Below are 20911 nucleotides of genomic sequence, written 5' to 3'. Positions count from 1 at the left end.
AATAATTGGATGATTAACAATGAAACTCACCTCTATTTATTCTTTTCCTTCACCTCTTCTAGAAGGAAATAAAATATTATTTAATTGCATTCACTAGAAGCTTCCCCCTTTCCAATACAATAATTAGTTGTATTTCTAGAAAATGCACTCTCTAGAAGCTTCCCCCTTGCAATACGATAATTAGCTGTGCTTCTAGAAAATTAAATTAAATATAAAATCAACTTTTAATAATGACTTTATAAGAAATTAATTTAATCAATTTCTCCTTATTTCTCCACTTAACCTTTGGAGAATTTAAAGGCTAGGAGCTCCACTGAGATGCTAAAAAAATGGGGACATTACAGTCAACACTTCCTGAAATTGCTTGTGCTCAAGAAACTTCAAGTCCAGATGCTACAAAATCTCCTCATTCTCTCATGTTGCATCCTATACTTGCAGGTTCTTCCATTTCCCCAAATACTCCCTTATAATATGCTACCTCAAGTTCCTTTTCCTAAAATCAACGATAGCCTCTGGCACCAATACCAATTTTCCCTCATCATCCAAGGGTAGAAGCACTATAGAAGGAATAGTATGATGTCCTAGCACCTTCTTAAGGAGTGATACATTAAAAACATTGTGCATCTTGCTCTCTGCCGACAAATCTAACTCATAAGCCACCTCTCCCACTTTCCCAATAATCCTAAATGGACCACATTATTGTGGCTTAAGTTTCTCGGCACTACTCTTCTTGAGATTGGATTGATGGTAAGGCTACAACATAAGATACACCATATCTCCAACCTCAAAAGTTTTCTCAATCCTCTTCTGGTTTGCATACTACTTCTATTGATTCTATGCCTTGGTTATATTATCCTTGAGAGTCTTAACAATGTCCTGACTCTCCTGTAACAAATCACTCACACTGGGTACTCTATTGTCACTCAAAAGCAGATCCATAAAATTGGGTGCCTCATACCCATAGAGGGCCATAAAGGGTGACATATGAAGAGACATGTGATAAGTGGTATTGTAGCAATACTCACAGAGATAAATCAACCTTACCCATGCCTTCTATTGCCTTGCTAAATAAATTTTGAGATATCCCTCCACCCATTTGTTCCTTATCTCCATCTGACCATCTGTTCGAGGGTGGTAGCTAGTACTAAGAGTGAGCTCTGTCGCACACAACCTGAATAGATCCTTCCAAAAGTGATTCATAAACCTATTGTCTCTGTCACTCACAATGCTCTAAGATAAGCCATGTAATCTGAATATCTCCTTGAAGCACACCCTAGCCACCCATGTAGCAGTGTATGTAATAGTGATAAAAAAGAAGTGTGCAAACTTCATAAGGTGATCCACCACCACATATATGCAATCCCTACCTTAGGCTCTAGGTAGTCCTATGATGAAGTCCATAGATAAACACTACCACTTCCTATCAGGAATCAGAAGTGGTTGAAGTAAACTGGCTAGATAGGAGTATTCCTACTTATTCTGTTGGTAGGTGGGACACTTCTTAACATACTAAAGTACCTCTTCTTCGAGCCCTTTCCATGTGAAGCACTCTCTAATCTACCAGTATGTCTTGTAGAAACTAGGATGTCCTATCATAGGTGAATCATACAAATATTTCAAAACCATCCTCCTCACTATTGAGGTTGGAACCAAAAATATTTGCCCTTTGTGAATGATGAGCTCATTCACAAGGGTGTATCTATTATCTTGAATAGTTCCATCTTGTTTGATTGTCCACGCATCCTTTGCATACTCTGCCAGGATCAAGTGTCTCTAATCCTCTAATATATCTATCAATAAGCTCAAATGGGGTCTACGTGATAAAGCATCAACAACTACTTTCTATGTCTCCTTAAAATATGTAATATAAAAGTCAGAGGACTATAACTTGCTCACCCACTTCTACTGCCTACCATTGAGATCCCACTGCCCCAAAAAGTGTTTTAGGCTATTATGGTTAGTTTTGATACAAAATTTGCTACCTACCAAGTATTGCCTGAATTTAGCCAAAGCATGCATAATGGCTAACATCTCCTTATCATGTATGATGAAGCTCCACTTTGGCCCTCTTAATTTCCTACCCTCATAAGCAATAGGGTGCTTCTCTTACATAAGCACCACTCCAATGCCCTCTCCAGAAGCATCACAATGTAGCTCAAAAGGTTTGCTAAAATTTGGTAACGCTAACACTAGACAAAAAGTCATCAACTCCTCAAATTTCTCAAAACACTCTCATGCCTTAGGAGTCCACAAGAAAGCTCCCTTTCTCATCAAATCTGTCAAGGGTGTTGCGTGCATGGAATATCCATCTCCAAACCTCCTGTAGAAACCACATAGTCCTAGGAAGCCCCTCAACTATGTAAGTTTTACTAGTGAAGGTCACTCCACAATGGCACGAATCTTTTCAGGATCCATGCATATGCCTTCTGCACTAGTGATGTGACCCAAATACAACTACTCTATCATACCCAAATCACATTTTGACTCCTTTGCATACAAGGACTCTCTGCCCAATATATCCAACACTATGTCAAGGTGAACCAAGTGCTCCTCCCAAGATCTACTATACACCAAGATATCATCAAAGAAGACAAGTACAAATTTCCTCAACTAAGGATGGAAAACCCTATTCATTGTTGCTTGAAAAGTAGTAGGTGCATTAGTTAGCCCAAATGGCATAACTACAAATTCAAAATGGCCATAATGGCATCTAAAAGTTGTCTTCTTGATGTCCTGCTCTCTAACTCTGATTTGGTGATAACTTGATCTCAAATCTATCTTTGAGAAGAAGCAAGCTCCATGAAGCTCATCTATCAACTCATTGATCCTCAGAATGGGGTGCCTATTTTTAATTTTCTTCCTATTGAGCACCCTATAATCAATGCACATCCTCAATGTCCCATCGTTCTTTTTTACCAACACCAATGAAGAAGTGAAAGAAGACTTACTTTGTATAATGTGGCCCATAGCAAGTAACTCCTTTATGGTTTTCTCAATTTCATCCTTCAATATCTTCGAATGCTTGTAAGGTGTAATCATAATGGGCTTAGCCCCCTCCTCTAACTCAATAATGTGCTCAATACCCTTGTCTGGTGGTCTACCTGGTGGAATGTCACTGAACACCTTAGAGTATTTAACTCTAAGATCTTGAATATCAAGAGGATATTTAATCTTATGTTGTCCATCCCATGATGGCATTAACATGCACTCTATTGCCCACTCTACCTAATCATGTCAAATCAATCTAGCCATCCTCTGAAAAGAGACCATTCTAAAATCATTGTCCATGATTGTCTTAAGAATTTGTGTCTTCCCATTGACTTTAAACCTCATCTCCATCTCCTTGAGATTAAGAGTGAACTCACCAATATCATGCAACCAAATCATTCCAAGGACTATATCTGTATCTCCCATAGGCACAACATAGAAATATTCCTTAAAGGCATAATTATTAACTTCCAATGGGAATCCAGTGATCTTATGATCATAATTGAGGACATATCCATCAATTACCCTCACTCTAATTCCCCCAAACTCCTCTATTTATATGCCACACTTCTCCACCAACCTAGCATCAATGAAATTATGAGTGGCATCGATATCAACCAAAGTTATAACTCAATGTCTAGTAAGTACTCCTCTCATTCAAAATGATCCTTCCTGCTTAATACTACTGAGACGAGCTTCCCTAAGTTGCCCATCTCCTTCCCCATACGTGGACTCTATTTTAGACAAATTTTCAACCTTGTCTTCCTTTTTTTCACCATCTATTTCCTCTATATCAGACTGCTCGTCTGAATTATCTGATTCTAATTCGTCATAGTATGCCCATATAACTTTGTTAGCTTTTCCCTATGGTCTAAGAGGATAGTCATAGTTTGCATCATAGGGTCCCTCACAGTAGAAACATAATTTTTTCTTCCTCAAATCATTTAATGTTTCCCTGTCAAAAGGTGCTAGAGTTTTATCTTTAGAGTCATTTTAAAAATTAGTCCTCTTTGGTTTTTTATAAAATAGTTTGTTATCCTTACTAGAAGATGCTCCTTTGGATTGGAATTTGTTTGTTGGGACTGCATGTTCCATACTTCTTTCCTTTTTCATAGCTTCTTGTAAAAAAATGGGATCAAATGCCTTTATCCAACCTCTCAGTGGTTCGGATAAGCCCTCAGTGAAAAGAACTATCAATCTAGATGCTTTGAAATGTTTGGCACCATGACTGCCAACCGCTAAAACTCACTAATGAAATACTCCAAGTTGCCTATTTGTTTCAGCTATGCTAATTCCTAGAAGTAAACCTCTAGATCTTTCTTGTCAAATCTTTCAACCAATATATCCATGAAGTCCTTGTACTCTATCACCTAATTATGCTGAAGTGTTACCATACCATGGTACCACCAATCATGTGCTACTCCCTCCAAATGTAAAGTGGCATATTTGATAGCTTCAATCTTTGTCATTGGCCTCAGTGCCAAGAACGTGTCAAGCTTTTGAATCGAAGCTTTAGCTATCATCTTAGCACTCCCATCAAATGTAGGCATAGTAAGCTTTCCTCTAGCCCTCTTCAACCCACTATTTTGACCCCTAGGCCTCCTATCCTGTCCGAGTGACCTGTAATGTTCTCTCCTCTGATTTATAAAGTATTCAAATGTCATCCTCTCCCAAACCTATAGTGCCAATAATTCCTATTCATAATTTGCAGACATAAGGATATCTGCAAATGTCTCATCCTCAACTTCCTCTATGGGTTCTTATACTGGTTCCTTTCTAACATGTAAGGTCCCTCCTCCCACGTACCTATTAAATATGAATTTCTCTGTCAAATCTGTGGTAGGAGATTTGAATGGATATGGAGTAATGTTGTAGGTTTTTAGATATCCTAATGAAAATTGAGAACAATAGATACATCCATGCTTTAATACTTAAAGATTAGAGAACGACTATGTTGTCTCGACTGTTTAAACATTAATTTGCACTAACAATAATACAAGGTGTTTCACTTAATGATGATGTTATTGATTTTGTTATCTCAATGATTATGATTCTATGCATTTAGATAGTTCAATACTTACTATTGGTGATGTTATGATGTTTAGGTATATGCATGCCTAACAATGATTATTCTTGTATTTAATCTGAATTAATGAATAAGTTATATGTCATATTGATTATGTAATTAATGATGATTAAATGTGAGTAGAAATGAATTAAATAGTTAAGTAATTGAAGCATTATGTTCTAAGTTCACCCCGATCCATCGTAGCATAGTGATACATTACAATTATTTTGATACTCACGAATCGAGATATCGAGACATTGTCTGATGCTTGAACATATTGATTGTTCCATGGTGTGTGATGTTACTTTTAGATATTTGATATTCGTCATTTAAGGTTTTATTTATATGTATGTTGATGAATTAAGTAAAATGTAGGATTAACACATTGATTTTGGAATCTTTATGATTAAGGATAAGGATATAAGTAGGATGAAAGAAACCCTGATTGATGTATGTTTCAATTTATGTGAATTTCTGATACGTAAATATGTACATGTGATTTTCAGGACTACTGATGTGTGCAATGAGTGTGTAGATATTTTAGTTGAGGAAACTGACAGAGGAACAGAACTAATCTCCTTGTGCTAATTTTGGAGACCTTGTTGTTCGTAATTCACGTATTGTCTTGTGAGATATATGTATGTATCTTCTTTGTTCAGTGAATGTTAATGTTCGTAATTATGTTCTTTTAGTGTCGCTTGACACTCGTGATTTGTTTGTGCTCCTCAGCGTGCTAGTTAGGGCTAGCTGTGCAACCCATGGACCTAAGTCGGTTTAAGTTAGTGTCAGTTTGCTAATTGAGTTGTTAATCGAGGTTAGTCATCCCTTAATTCAGATTAGTGCTTAATCTACTTTTTAGAGTTGTTAGTTGGTCCTAATTTTATTCTTAGCTTTTGGATGGCTCTAAACCTATTCCTAAGACTTCAAAACATGAAATAATTATACCCAAGGGGTATGGGTATGGGTTAGGGGTCTTTTCCAACCCTTAAGCCCCTTTTGTTGACTTTTGAGGCGACTCAAAAAGTCTCTTTTTGCCTTTGTGCGAAAATTGCAAGTGGTTGCCATGAGTTGTCTTACCCCACCTCCTTTTTAGTGTCTAACCATAGTGTAGGTTGAGTTAGGAGTTTCTAGAATTATAAGTGGGTGGGTGTAGTTATTGCTCTTTTTGGGTGGTTGACTTGGAGGCTTATTTAGAGGCCTTCATTAGACTAGTTGAGTTTGGTTACCCAATCTCTACATTTAGAAAGGAATTCTTGAAGGTTGAAGGAAGGAAAAGGGATAATCTACTCAAACTTGTTCATTGCCATTACCTCTTTGTGAAGGTAGGAAATTCCCATCTCCCTTATTCAGTTTTTATGTTTGTTTCATGTTCATGTTACCTTGTTGTTGTTTCAAGGTTTGTGTGTTTGTGGGTATGTTGGGAAACTTTGTAAACCATATTATTTTGGATGAGTTCCTTTCTTGTTTATGTTTGCAAATTTTGAGTTTTCCTTGCATGGGTGTTTTGGTATTACTCACCCTTGGAGAGGGCAGAAGTGACCAATTTTGGGAAAGGTCTGTTTAGTTGGACTCCAACCAGTGTAGAGTCTCTTCTCAGGATGAGAAGAGGGATAAAAGGTAGGGTGTTATGGGCCCCTACCCATTAGCACAAACCTGGTATGAGTATGGCATGTTTAAATGGAAGAACAAAAGTTCTTGGTTATTAGCCCCGATTGGGCATCTGAATTGGTGTTGTGCTTGACTTCTCCTGTTGGAAGAATCCACCTTTCCCTAGTTTTGATTCATTGTGAATCCATTGTGTAAACCATGTATGATTATGCATGCTTGATGTTCTTTTGGTTCTGCTTGGTTGTCACCCGATCAGATATTGGTTTCCTCCATGGTCCTTGAAATGAGATTCAGAAAACAGTACAAACTCCTTGATTATGATCATGAAGAAAATTAAATTATATTGTAGAAATTTGGGATTGATATCCTATGCAAATTGGTATTTCAAACTTTGTTGGATTGGCAACGAAGCTGGGTTTTCTTCCTGATTCTTTTCCGGCTGAGCCTTTGAATCAGGTTTGCCAATAAAATGGTGTTTGAGTAATATGCTTGCATTGAGTCTTATAGCTTGTTTTCAGTTTTGCATATGTAAATTTAAAAAAAATAAAAAATAAAATAAAAATTAGATGTGATGGTGTTATCTTACTGCACATTTTTATGATTGGTAATCACATTCATTTAAATTAAATTAATCAGATAACATGTTGATATATACTTGGCTGTAAAATTTTAAGTTTAAAATATGTTAAGAAAATTTGCATTTGAGTTGTGTTTAAATTTTATAGTTATACATGTGCGTGAGGAAGTTAAGTGAATTTATTTGAAAACTTTTTTATTACCTTTAATCCTATTATGGCTTTTAAATATTAAAACATATCTGGTTGGCATTTTTGGGCATGACATAACAGATGTAGGATGTATGGGCCTATCTGCTATTCTGGAGAGAATTATATGAGTTCTAGGTGATCCCACTGCACTCCTATTATCCCCTTGTTCCAAATTTTGTTTGTCCTATGGGTTCATGAACTCAACCATGGTGGTGAGTGCTTGCAAAGCCTAAGCCATTTGCTCTTGTCTTGTAACCATTGCTCTGAAAAATTCCCTTGTTTCATGATCCTCATTCCTATTGTCTCTTGGTGGGCTATGCTCTTGCTTGTCACCCATGGTGTTTGGTTGCCCGATAAAATCTTGTTCCCTGTCAAACAAAGCTCTCCTGATAGTGAAAAATCTATGAGAGCCAACCCCAGGTGGCTTGTGATTGCTAAACCCTCAGGATGGTAGGGTTTAACTCTAATACCAATGTAATATCCCTTGCCCAAACTGCCTAATTGTAGCTCAAGGAATATTGTCAAACACCTGTATGCTACCTTTTAATGCAAAGAAATTTGCAAATGATATTACAATGCCTCTTACAATGAGCTAATATGCAAGTGTGATTCTTTTGGTACTTTCAATGCATTTACGTGGAAACTAGATATGGAATGCATACCTAAAACTAACTGACATATTGATAAACAATTGTCATACACCTATTATGCTGATCATATATGCTATTAGATGGACATTTCATCAAACAAATGGTATGCAACATGTATCTCCTTTATTGAATTTATTCTCATGTACAATGTTTCTATGAGTTCGCCAAGAGAAATGGGCTTACAATAATGACTACAGTAATGCCAAAATCTAATTCTGAATTATCATAGCAAAATCATATGCCTAAAAATTACAATGCTAACTGCTAATAGTTTCAAGAGGAACCTAATAGTAGTGATGCCCAAGAATGGAGATGAATCAAGCATAAGTACTGTAATGCGACATCGTTCTTGTGTACTGTAGTAGCAAACAATAATTGTATTCTCCAATTTAAGCACAAACAAATCTCCTAAATTGAAGCTCTCCTAAATACCAAATTTAGTGGATATTTCACCACCTCAAATGGTTGCAACAATGAAGAGTTGACATTCTCTAATGGCTGACTGAAATAAAAAACCTTAGTTTCTTCTCCCAAGTTTATATCAAATGCAATTCACAATAATTAGATGATTAACAATGAAACTCTCACCTCTATTTATTTTTTTCCTTCACCCCTTCTAGAAGGAAATAAATTATTATTTAATTACATTCTCTAGAAGCTTCCCCCTTTCCAATACAATAATTAGTTGTATTTCTAGAAAATGCACTCTCTAGAAGCTTCTTCCTTGCAATACAATAATTAATTATGCTTCTACAAAATTAAATTAAATACAATGTGACATTTTTTGAATGACTTTATAAGAGATTAATTTAATCAATTTCTCCTTATTTCTCCACTTAGCCTTCAGAGAATGTAAAGGCTAAGAGCTCCATTGAGATGCTAAAAAGATGGGGACATTACACATCCAGCCTTGGTAATGGAAATCTATACCTGATTATGATCTTGTTGATAGTAGAAGAATTTGTCTACATCCTCCATTCTCCATTCTTCTTTGTTGCTAGTATGATTGGTACAACACATGGACTCATACTCTTTCTAATCAACCCCTTATGCAACAACTCATGAATTTGTCTATTCAACTTTTCACTTTTTGCTAGTGCCATTCTACGTGTTGCCTTATTTAGAAAACTAGCTCCTAGAACCAAATCCATCTGGTGACTAATCTTCCTCATGAGGGGTAACCCATCAGGTTCATTATCTGATACAATATCAAAAAACTCTCCCAACATATCTGCAACTTTTGTAGGTACTCCTCTACTTCTTCTTTACTATCTTTCAGAATTATACAAAACACATATGCTCACGTTTCATACCTTTGAGAAACTCTTTTCCACAACAAAACATATTCTAGCAGCACTACATACCTTTTCTTTTTTATCCTTCAACAACTTCAACTTATATTTCACTCCATCCTTGGTTAGAGTGTAGGTATTTGCTTGCCCATTGTGTACAACATGTCTGTCAAACTGCCACGACCTACCTAACAACATATGACATATGTCCATAGGTATGATATCACAAAGTGCCCCATTTTGGTAGCTTCTAGTCTTGAACTTCACTGAGCACTGATCGTTGACCATGACCTTGTGGTCATCTTGCACCCAAGCAATATGATATGGGTATATATGTCTCGTCATCTGCAATTTCATGACCATCATTTTGGATACTAGATTGTCAGTACTTCCATCATCAATGATCACATCACAACACTTATCTTCACATCTACACCTTGTGCAAAACAAGCTCCTTCTTTGATCAGGTTCATTCTCACAACTCCATAGGACTCTTCTATTAACTAGGACTTCTCCTCTTTCAATATCTTTAGAATGTGAGGATCTGGCATCTTCATCAACATGTGCAACTTTGGCTTGGCCTTTTATTCTTTGATCTATCCTTCCTTGGCAATGAGAACATTCAAATGCTTTATGCCCTTCTTCTTCACAGTGAAAACATTTCCCACAAATGCCTCCTCTTCTAGATCCTTATCCTCTGCCTCTTCCTCTCCAATCTCTATTATTTGATCATGGAAACAATTGGAATTATTTCCCCTCTAGTTTTGACTACTACTTCCAGCCCCATCCTGGTTCTTCTGATCATCATTACGCCCACCATAAGATTTTCTGCCAAATTTTTCATTGTGATCTCTTCCACTATTCTTGTTGTCAAACTTCTTGCTCAATTTTTCATCAACTCTTAGGGAAAACTAGTATGCCTCCTCAATATTGTTCATTTGAACTAGAATCAACTCGTCCTAAATACTTGGCCTTAACCCATTAAGATAATGGACCATTTTCTCCTTATCATCTTTTGCATGGCCAGTTCTAATGAGAACTTGGTAGAACTCCATGATATACTCTTGAACAGATTTTCTCGCTTGCTTCAACCCTTGCATTTTCTTCAACAGATCTAGCTCATAATCCATGAAAATGAATTGTCGCTTCAGTTTAGCTATCATACGTTTCCATCTAGTGATTTTGTCCTTTCCCTTTCTATTTCACTCCAACTGAACCTCTCCACCAGATCTTTGCATGTCCCTTCAGTTTCACCTTCCCAAATTTGACCCTATCAAGATCATCAATATCTTTATACTCAAAGTACTCCTCCAGTTCATTGATCCAATCGATCAACTTCTTTGTGGTTAAGATTTCCCAAAAATGTGGGAACTTCAAACTTAGGTCTTTTCAAAATCTTGGAGATGGCCCTAAAAATCCTTTCTTCCTTTGGGTTTAGAACTGCCTCTGCTTCGATATTTTTGTCTACTTCGTCCTCATCCTCATTTTCATCTCTTATAGGAAGATTTATTCCTCTACACATTTGTTCTTCCAATGCTTGCATTTATCTTTGGAGGGCTTAGAAATCCTTAATTGTAACACCTATAGCTCTTTCGCCATGCTCTCTTTATGGAGGCATTTTCACGCTTGCATTGAAACCCTAGTGCAAACTGCCTTGCAATAAAAAATCTATCTACACACTCAGCCCAAACCATAATCCTGGTGCAAACTGTCTCAAAATCAGTGATCTATCCACACACTCAAGAAATCTAGCTTAGATACCACTTGATGAAGGGTGCTCCCCTTAAAACCATAAACTCATAATAGAAACAAAGAAACAACAACAAATGGAGAACAAAATATGGACTTCTTATTTGTGTTGCAAATATGGAATTATAGAATTCACAAGTACAATATGCTAACCCACATGGGTGCCTTCATTACAATAATATGCAAGACTAAGCTGTGAGCTACCACCCAAAGCTGTCCTAGACAATGTTCAAGCCTTTCTTAAATAGGCAATTTTATGCCACTCGGGAAGGTTCTAAACATTAAAACTTAATACCTAGGGCCAACAGACCATAATGATACATATAGAGTTAGCCAAATACATCTTTAACAATTATTTTAGATATTTTAGGTAGCCTAACTTTAGAAGGTCATAAATCTCAAACCGTTGCTCCGATTCGCTATTATAACCACTTTTTGGAAACGCCAACTCTTGATCTACAAAATAAAAATTGTGGTAGCACCCTTCCCTTCGAGATTTTGGACCTCATCTGGGCACTCTAAGGCCTCCAATAGTGAGCCTAAAGATTTTTTTGAAAAATTTTCCACTAAAAATTCACAATAACTTCTTTGATACTTAAGTTGGAGCAATGAGATTTTTACGGTAGGCTTATAACTCTAAAATGAACCTTCCTATAGAAAATGAGAACATTTCGAGCTTGTATGACAAACTTACTATAAATAGAAAGTTTCTATAAATAGTAACCACCCTGTCTACTAGTCCTTATTAAAATATAAAATTTTGAAAAGAAAATATTTTTGGGTGATGGAAAATTGCTCTTACACCTAGGATGCTCCTGCATCATTATGTTTATGCGACACAGATCTATACATCCAAAGATGAATTATTCTTCAAATGGAATTGCCATTTGTAGTTAGTTTAAAAAATGAAAATGAAAACAATAGTTTATTTAATTTTTACATAGTTGTGTTGGGATTTGTTTTACAAAAATCTTTTATTTCTTTGCAAATTTTCCATCCTACTAGAACACATCTCCATTAAACCAATGCTACCAAACTTAATTATCAAACTTCATGCATCCCTTTTTGAATTAATGTGAAATATAAGAAAACAAAAATCCTATTATATTTTAAACGTCTTCAAAGACAACTTAACGAAATAAAAAACTAATTTTAAAACTACCTGATAGGTTAAAAATATTTTTCATAATAGTAAAGAATGTTAGAATATAGCTGAAACTACAAATGAATATATAAAATATCCACAATCTTATTTGGGGATTAAGCAATATAATATTTTTATTTCATTCAGGGTTCATTTGGCAATAGGAATATGAGTGGAATAGGTATATGTAAATTCTTAAAATTTCAATTTTTTCGTTTGGGTGCACCATATCAGAATTGTGAATAGGAATATGTATTCCAATTTTGGCCAAAAAATGAGCATTTGCAATTCCATCTAAATAGGTGGAATTGGAATATATATTCTTATTCAAATTTTATTTATTTAGAAAACACAAATTTTTGGGTCCGTGAATTCCCCATGAAGTTTCTACTGAACCAAGCAAGAATAAGAATATGTATTTTTATTTTATATTCTAGAATAACAATTCCAAGATATCTTTAAAATGTTAAAAGGGAAGTCAAAAAATGGAACAAGAACAACTTTGGGAACATTTTTGAGAACAAAACAGTTGTTAAGGAGGATATTCAAAAAATTCAGGAAAAAATCTAGAAGGAAGGATATACTTCTGACCTCCTCCTTGAAGAAAATGAAAAGCTTGCTCAATACCATGACATCATCACTAAAGAAGAAATCTACTGGAGACAAAGATCAAGGTTGATATGGTTGAGGGAAGGAGATAAAAATACAAAGTTTTTCCATCTCTCCACTCTGAAGCATAGGGCCAAAACTCGCATATCATACCTAAAAAAGGGAGATGTGAAGATTGTTGAGGACAAGGCCATCATGGATGAGATGGTGACTTTTTTCTCTTCTCTAATGACGGTTGATCCCAACATCAATGTGGATAGTCAAGTTGAATTCCTCAGAGTGATTCCTTCACTAATTTCAAAGGAATAGAATAAAATGTTACATTCAATTCCTAAAGATGATGAGATTTTCAAAGCTGTTTGCTCTCTAGGAGGAGATAAAGCTCCTGGTCCTGATGGTTTCCCCATGTTTTTCTTCCAAAAGCTTTGGAAAGTTATGGGTAAAGATGTTTGTGATGCTATTAAGGAATTCTATGGGGCAAAACAGATGTTTAAGGAAGTCAATTCCACCTTTCTGTGCCTTATTCCTAAGAAAATTGGTGCTGACTCTCTGGATCAGTTTAGACCGATCAGCCTCTGTAATTCTTTCTGCAAAATTATTTCCAAAGTTCTCACCTCCAGACTTATTCAAGTGATCCCATTGATTATTGTTGATCAACATAATGGATTCGTCCCAGGTAGACAAATCCTTAATTTTATCATCTCTGCTCATGGGAATATTCATTCCTTGTCTTGTTCTAACAATCAGGGTTTCATTATGAAAGTGGACATTACAAAGGCCTATGATAGAGTGGATTGGTCTTTCCTCTATAATATTTTGCTTGCTTTTGGCTTTGACCATAAGGTTGTTGGTTTGATTCGTCAATTGATTTTTACCTCTTCTATCACTGTCTTGGTTAATGGTAGCTCCTCTCATTTCTTTTTTCCCTCTCAAGGGCTAAGACAAGGTGATCCTTTATCCCCCATCCTTTTTGTTATTATGGCTGATTGCTTGGGGAGATTTATTAAGGACTTGGTCCAAAGAGGTTTGATTAAGGGCTTACAACCATCTTCCCATCCTTTAATTTGTTCTCATGGACAATTTGTTGATAATACCATCTTCATGGGTAAGGCTGAAGTGAAGGAAGCCAGAATTTTAAAGCAAGCTATTAACTTATATTCTTTCGCATTAGGACAATTGGTTAACTAGAGTAAAAGTGTTGTGTTCTTTATTAACACCCCTATCCACAGACAAATTAAAATTGCTAAAATCCTGGGATGTTCTATAGGATCTCTCCCATCCTCTTACTTGGGGCTTCCCCTAGGCTTGAAGGTCCTTGATGCTTTCTGGGAAGATCTTATAAACAAATTCAGCAAGAAACTGGCAGGATGGAAAGGAAATCTTTTAAGCTAGGCTGGTAAGTTAACTCTTCTCAAAGCCTATCTCCAAAGCATACCTACTTATGCTCTAAGTCTTTTTAGAATTCCTTTTAAATTTGCTGAGTCAATTGATAAAATTCAAAGAAATTTCCTATGGACTGGCTTTGAGGAAAAAAGGAGAATGCCTTTAATTGCTTGGGATTAAGTTTGTAAACACCGCAGTGAAGGGGGATTGGGAATCCAGAAAATTAGAAGTATGAATAAAGCCCTTTTAGCCAAATAGGGGTGGAGAGTTTACCATGACAACAAAGAGTGGAGTACCATATGGAAACATAAGTATCTCTTCAATGCTAAATCCCTTCCTAATTTCTTCACCTCTCCTGATGTTATTCATTCTTCCTCCATATGGGGAGCTGTTCAAGGGACCAAGAAAACTTTAGAAAAAGGATGCTCCTGGAAAATTAGTAATGGGCTAAAGGTGAAATTTTGGGAGGATATCTGGCTTAAGGACCATCCCTTGATTGGAGACTTTCATGACAAGGCTTTAGTTGATCGATGCAAAAAGAGATTTGGCTTTCTAGTAAGTCATTATTGGCAGAATGATTCTTGGGTAAATTTAACTGATGTTGATCAAGGTTTTAGTAATATCCAACTATCCGTAAATGTTGTCTCTCTTTACCCTTATCTTGAGGACGAGATTATCTGGCATGTTGATCCTAGTGGTCAATTTAAAGTCTCTTCTATCTTTGCTTCAAAGGATAAGGGTAATCAACCTTTCTGGTCACATGCTTGGATTAAGGTTCTCATACCCAAAATTAACATATGCTTTTGGATTCTTTTCCAAAACAAAATTTTGACCCTTGACAACTTGCAAAAAAGAGGTATAAATGTGGTAAATAGGTGTACTTTATGTAGAAATGGACTTGAAGATAGAGATCAAATGTTTTTGAGTTGCTCTTATACCCAGGAAGTCTGGACTGAGATTTTGAATTTTCAGGGTATGACATGGGTCCATCAAAACAATGTGGATCTTTCTTTCAAAATTTGGAGCTGCCCCTCAAAGGATCCTGATGCTCAATTTCTTTGGAAATTAACCCTCCCCCACCTTTGGTGGGGCATATGGAAATAAAGAAATAATAGGATATTCAGAAATAAAGATCTTCCAAGATGGGTGCTTGGTCAGAATATCATCAGAGCCTTCAAGGAGAATTTTAAATCCTAGAGGAACTTTGGTCAAACCTTCCAACTTGATAACCCTTTACGATCTCAAGGATCTGAGTTGAAAATTGATAATCCTAGATAGATCATAAAATGGTTTGTTCCTCCTAATGGATGGATCAAAGGGAACTTTGATGGATCTGCTAAGGGAAACTCGAGAAGAGTAGGATGTGGAAGTGTTCTTAGAGATCATGTGGGAAATTTTATTGATGTTATAGCAATCCCTATTGGTCACTCAAATAGCCATATTTCTGAAGCTACTGCAACCCTCTATACCATTAAATTAGCTGTTGATTTGGGGTATTCCAAATTATGGTTGGAAGGTGATTCTCTAAATATTATTAATACCCTAAATAATAATTTTTTTTATCTCATGGTCTATAGAGGCTACAGTTATGGAAATCAAAACCTTATTTCAAAAATTTGAAAAAGTGGTAATTTCCCATACGTATAGAGAAGCCAACGGGGCTGCTGACTGGATAGCTAATCATGCAATTCAAATGAGGCATAACGTGAGGTGGCTCGATGAATTAAATAAGCATGTGGATCTTAAAGCGATTATTAATTATGATTCTATTCATTCCAAAGTGGGAAAGATTTGCTTGGATTAGAAATTTAATAATTTGTAGGAGTGGCCTTACGACTATTAGATTACCTTCCCCGAGGAGGTACATTAATGTGAAGGTTATGTGCTCTTTGCACATGTCATCAAAAAGGTGACCTTGATCTCAAGTCACAAAAAATTGGTCTCATTTCAACCTCTCTGCTATTAGTATTTGGGTGTCTTTGGTTTTTTGTTAGCTCTTTAAAATGGGGGGTGAACCGAGGAAGTAGGAGCCCAAAAAATGTGATGGCTGGAAGGCTAGGCAGGACGTTTGGAAGATTCTCCAGAAAGGGAAGGTGGTCAGTTATCTGGAGCGGTTGCATGGATTCAAACCCCATGTCACCACCGTCTTCTTCAAAAATTGGGTCGATGAAAAAGTTACTCTCCATGGAGTCAGTGTGAAGCTTACTAAGGAATTCATAGCCGAGGTTACTGGGCTCCCCATGAAAGGTATTAAATTCTCGAAACAGACTAGTATTTCCAATGTGGCCTACAAAAAATTCTCAAAGACGGATGATGAGGAGATGCAATTGGAGAAGAATGGAGACTTCTTTGATGTGCAATAGATTAAAGGTATTTGGTGTGATGTGCTTGGTTGTATTCGTGAGTAATTTATCCTTGATGGTAGGAATAAATGGGTGTGCACAAATTCCACTTTGTCTTTCTTAACCATTTTAGGTATAAGGACATAATTTCCTTCCCTTTCTATTTGCATTTCTATTTGCTTCAAAGCTTGTATGCCCATAGAAAGAAAGAGTCATGACCCATTTTACATGAAGGTCTGATATTTCTCATAGAGGGTTTTTGTAAAAATAAATCCATTGCTTCGTCTCCCTCCACTGGCAAACATAAGGATTCTTAGTCCATAAAATGTAAAATTGATGAGAATGTTAAAGAGAAAGATAAGGAAAAACTGAAACCCTCTAGCTCTCGAAGAAAAATTGTTGAAGAGGATATGGAAGTGGAGAGTACTGAAGGCTCAGATAAGGATGTCCCACAGGAAGAGGAAGGGATGGATTTTGGGGAGTTTAGCTCTAACCTGGAAGGTTTTTCGAAAATGAATGGCAAAAATGAGAAAGGGAGAGAGTAAGAAACAACCGAGGATAACTTGGAACAGAGCAAGTCTGATAATGAGGGTGCTTAGACTATGTCCGGGGGAGGTGATAAAGAGAAAGATAATTTAATTGATGATCCAGCCATTATGAGTGAGGAGGAAAACATGGGGAAGGCTTCCACTCCTGCAAAGGAGACTGAGGGACAAGATAAGGAGGTCCCTAGTCAACATGACCCTATGGAGACTAGAGAGGAGGAGTCGTTGGATGGGGAGGAACAAATTGATAAAGTTGGGTCCTCGCCACATACCACTGCTGAAGACGCAGGTGACTCCTCGGAGAGGGAAACCAAGCTCTCCTTCCTGCATTCTGCCAAACTTAAAGTTGATTCTTTCCTCCAATTTGATTCTTAGATTTATAATGAAATAATGGGGCTAAAGAAGAAAGTGGAAACCTTGCAACATAACCAGGAGGCTGACCGGGTTATTATCAAACACTTGGAGGTGCAAATGGGAGACATCCCAAAAAAACTTAAGGATTATGAGCAGAATCTTAGAATGCTTATCAAGGAAAGTTGAACAAAAATGGAGCAGGTAACTTCAAACATCTATGCTACTGCGGCGAGCCTGGGAAAAAGAGCAAATGAAGGAACCATATCTTCGGAGGGCCCTAGCAAGAGGACAAGACAAAGTTCAAGGAAGAAAGCCTTGATTGTTGCTGCTTCTTCGATTGCTAACTCCATCTAGGATATGACTAAGATTGGTAAGGAGGCAGTTAAGATGATCATGAAACTGCAATAGTTTCTTTGGGTCTTCTTTTCTGGTTGGGTTCCTGTTTAGGTCCTTTTTGCCAGTTGTTACATCTGGTTCTTATGTTTGGTCCTATTTTCTGGTTTTTAGTTTTAAATTGTATTGGAGGTTCTAGGTCCTTGTAAAACCTGGGTACTTTAATTGGACTATGTAAGTGGTTTCAAGTCCTTGTAAAACTTGATTTTGGTGCTGCTTCTAGTAGGTTTAAGGACTCTTTTCCTGATGGTTGTCTTGCTTTTTCCTTTTTGAGGATGTGAAAGGGTTTTCGGGTCCCTTCAAAACCTATTTTTACAGTAATCTAAAACAATTCCAGGATATGCATCCCTATTCCCATATTATTATTCCCTCAACCAAATGAACCCTTAGGTTCTCTCACTTTCAACTTTAATGGAAAAAAAGAAGAAGCAAAAACAACTAGCAGCCCTAAAAAATGCTATTTTTCAATTAGAATATTTATATGTAGGATAATTTTCCAATAAGATGTAATTTTTGAATACTATTTAAATTTGTAAGCAATGTTTTTTTATTAGTAAAATAAGTAAATCTAATCCAATTTTTTAAATAGGAAAAAAGATAAAATTGTTTTAATTATGGGCAAAATTGAAATGTAGCAAGACATTAATTATTAATTGTTTGCTTCTTTTAATCTATGTTGTGACTTTTGTGACTTTTGTTTGCTATATATATATATATATATAACTTTTTACTCACAAATATTATAATATTTATTTTACATAAGTTTTTAAAAATATTTGAAAATAATTCACAATTGAATCTAAAATTATTTAGTATTCATTATTTCTAAATGTCGCAAATCTTGCATAAAAGTATCACTAAGGGAGGAACTTTGGCACTTGTGCCCCTTGTTGTTACTTGGTTGAAGTAATTATTGTATACAATTAAAAGTTACAACAAAATATTTATAGATTATATTATAATTTCTAATTTAAGAAATCATAGAAATATTATTTATTTATTTCTAGGTAGATATAGTGCGTGAAGCACGATGAGAAATGATGATTGATGTATTTTTTATAGGTAAAAGTTCATAGGTCCAAGATTCCATCTCAATTGAGCACCAAAGATTGGTGTAACCCTTACATAAATATCTCAGAGTAATTTAACCAATTTTAGAGTCTTTTTATTATTATTATATAAATTATAACTTCGTTCTTGATAATTCTTTGTAAATATAACCTAAAAAATAATCTTGGCTATGATCAAGTCGTTAGAATGAAAAGAAGTATGCTTCATAATAAAAAACAGAACTTATCTCCTATTAACTTTAATTAAAAAAATATAGTATATAGGGAAAAATTTTGAATAACCAAAAATATGTCCACTTATTAACATTAAACTTCCATGATATCAACTAAATTTAACATGTTTATTTTGACAGTAAAAGTTCTAAACTAATTTTATTTCAAGAACAAGTGTTTGACTTATACTTATCATATTAGCTTGTCCTATTAGAATCTCTTCTCCATCTGCTCCTTTGTTAATGATATTATTTGTTTCTCTAATACCTTCCCTATAAATATGTTTTATTATTGTTTATTCAAATTTATCAATGATGGCTAGGGCATATTCAAGTTTAGAATTAAGGATCCAATTTGGAGTCTATTTTTCTTAACATATTTAGGATAATTTGTAGGTCTCCTTCGATAACTATTTTTTTAATACATATCTCTCTACTTAGAGTTAAGCCTTCTATTAGGGCCTCTAATTTGGCTAAGTTATTAGACATTACTCTTAAAGGTTTAGCACATTTAATTAGGCATGATCCGTTATCTGAACAAATAATACATCATAGGCCTGTAGTTCCTAGTTGCCTCTAGAGGCCCCATCAAAATTTAACTTTGACCATCATGTGGGAGGAGGTTCCCATTTACATTATTTCCTAGTGATCTTGTTGGATTGTGTATATATCATTGGTGGATTAATTAGTTTAAACAAATTTTCATGCATATTTGCATCCTAGTCTGTAAAGGAACCTTCCTCCTTATATGAGTTTATGAGATTATTGTTAGCTACCTCAATAATACAAGCTTCCAATTTATTAAAAAATGATATTAGATCCCTCTTTTCATTACAAATAATTCTTTATTTCTTACTTTCCATAATTCCCATAGGAGTATGGAAAGGGATATTTTCATAAATTTACTATAAACCTTAGAACAACCATGTTTCGGCCAACTTTTAAAAAGAATTAATGGGTTATTAGGGAATTTGCAAATTTAATTTATTACATAACCAATACCAACAATTCTTAGCAAATGGATAGTCATAAAGTAAGTGTTTAGATGTTTTAGATTCTTTTTCGCAAAGAGGACATATAGATGATCCTTCAAAACCCATCTTGGCAAATCTATATACATTGTTGGAATTCTCTTTTGAAGAGCAGCCCAAAGGAAGATACCTCCTTTCAGAAGACATGTTGGATCCCAACATAGATATAAAGGAATGTAAATTGTATCCCATTGTTAAGAATTTATTATATTTTCATACTTTAGTTTGACTTTATAATTTCTATCCTTTGAGACTCCCCAAATTAATTTATCTTTCCTATCTTTAATTTTAATTTTATAAACACTCACATTCTTACCCCATAGAGTTGAAAGAGTGTTTTTTATGTTTATAAGTAGATTTACACTATTTAGAGAAGGGATTCCATCCATGAATCTTCCCAAAACAAAGTATTATGCCTTAAATTGATATCCCAAATTAAGTTATTAGCTATTAATGGACAATAATTCAAGATGCAGTTCCAAATTCTTGAACCTTTTGGAAGATTTTTAGTTCTTAACAAAGGAAGAGGATTAGTATTGTTTAAATATTAATGATATAAGATTTTGGCCCATTTACTATTATGTTCTTTAAACATTCTCCAAAAGTTTTGCCCTTAGCACCTCATCTTGCCAACTCAAAATTTTTATGCCTAGCTCTCCATATTCTTTAGGTCTACAAACTTGTTCCCATTTTATCAAAGCTTATT

Source organism: Cupressus sempervirens, chromosome 5 (assembly GCF_028749045.1).
Source record: "Cupressus sempervirens isolate cs-2001-9-10 chromosome 5, ASM2874904v1, whole genome shotgun sequence".
Classification (NCBI taxonomy): domain Eukaryota; kingdom Viridiplantae; phylum Streptophyta; class Pinopsida; order Cupressales; family Cupressaceae; genus Cupressus; species Cupressus sempervirens.
Note: the sequence above shows the minus strand (reverse complement) of the source record.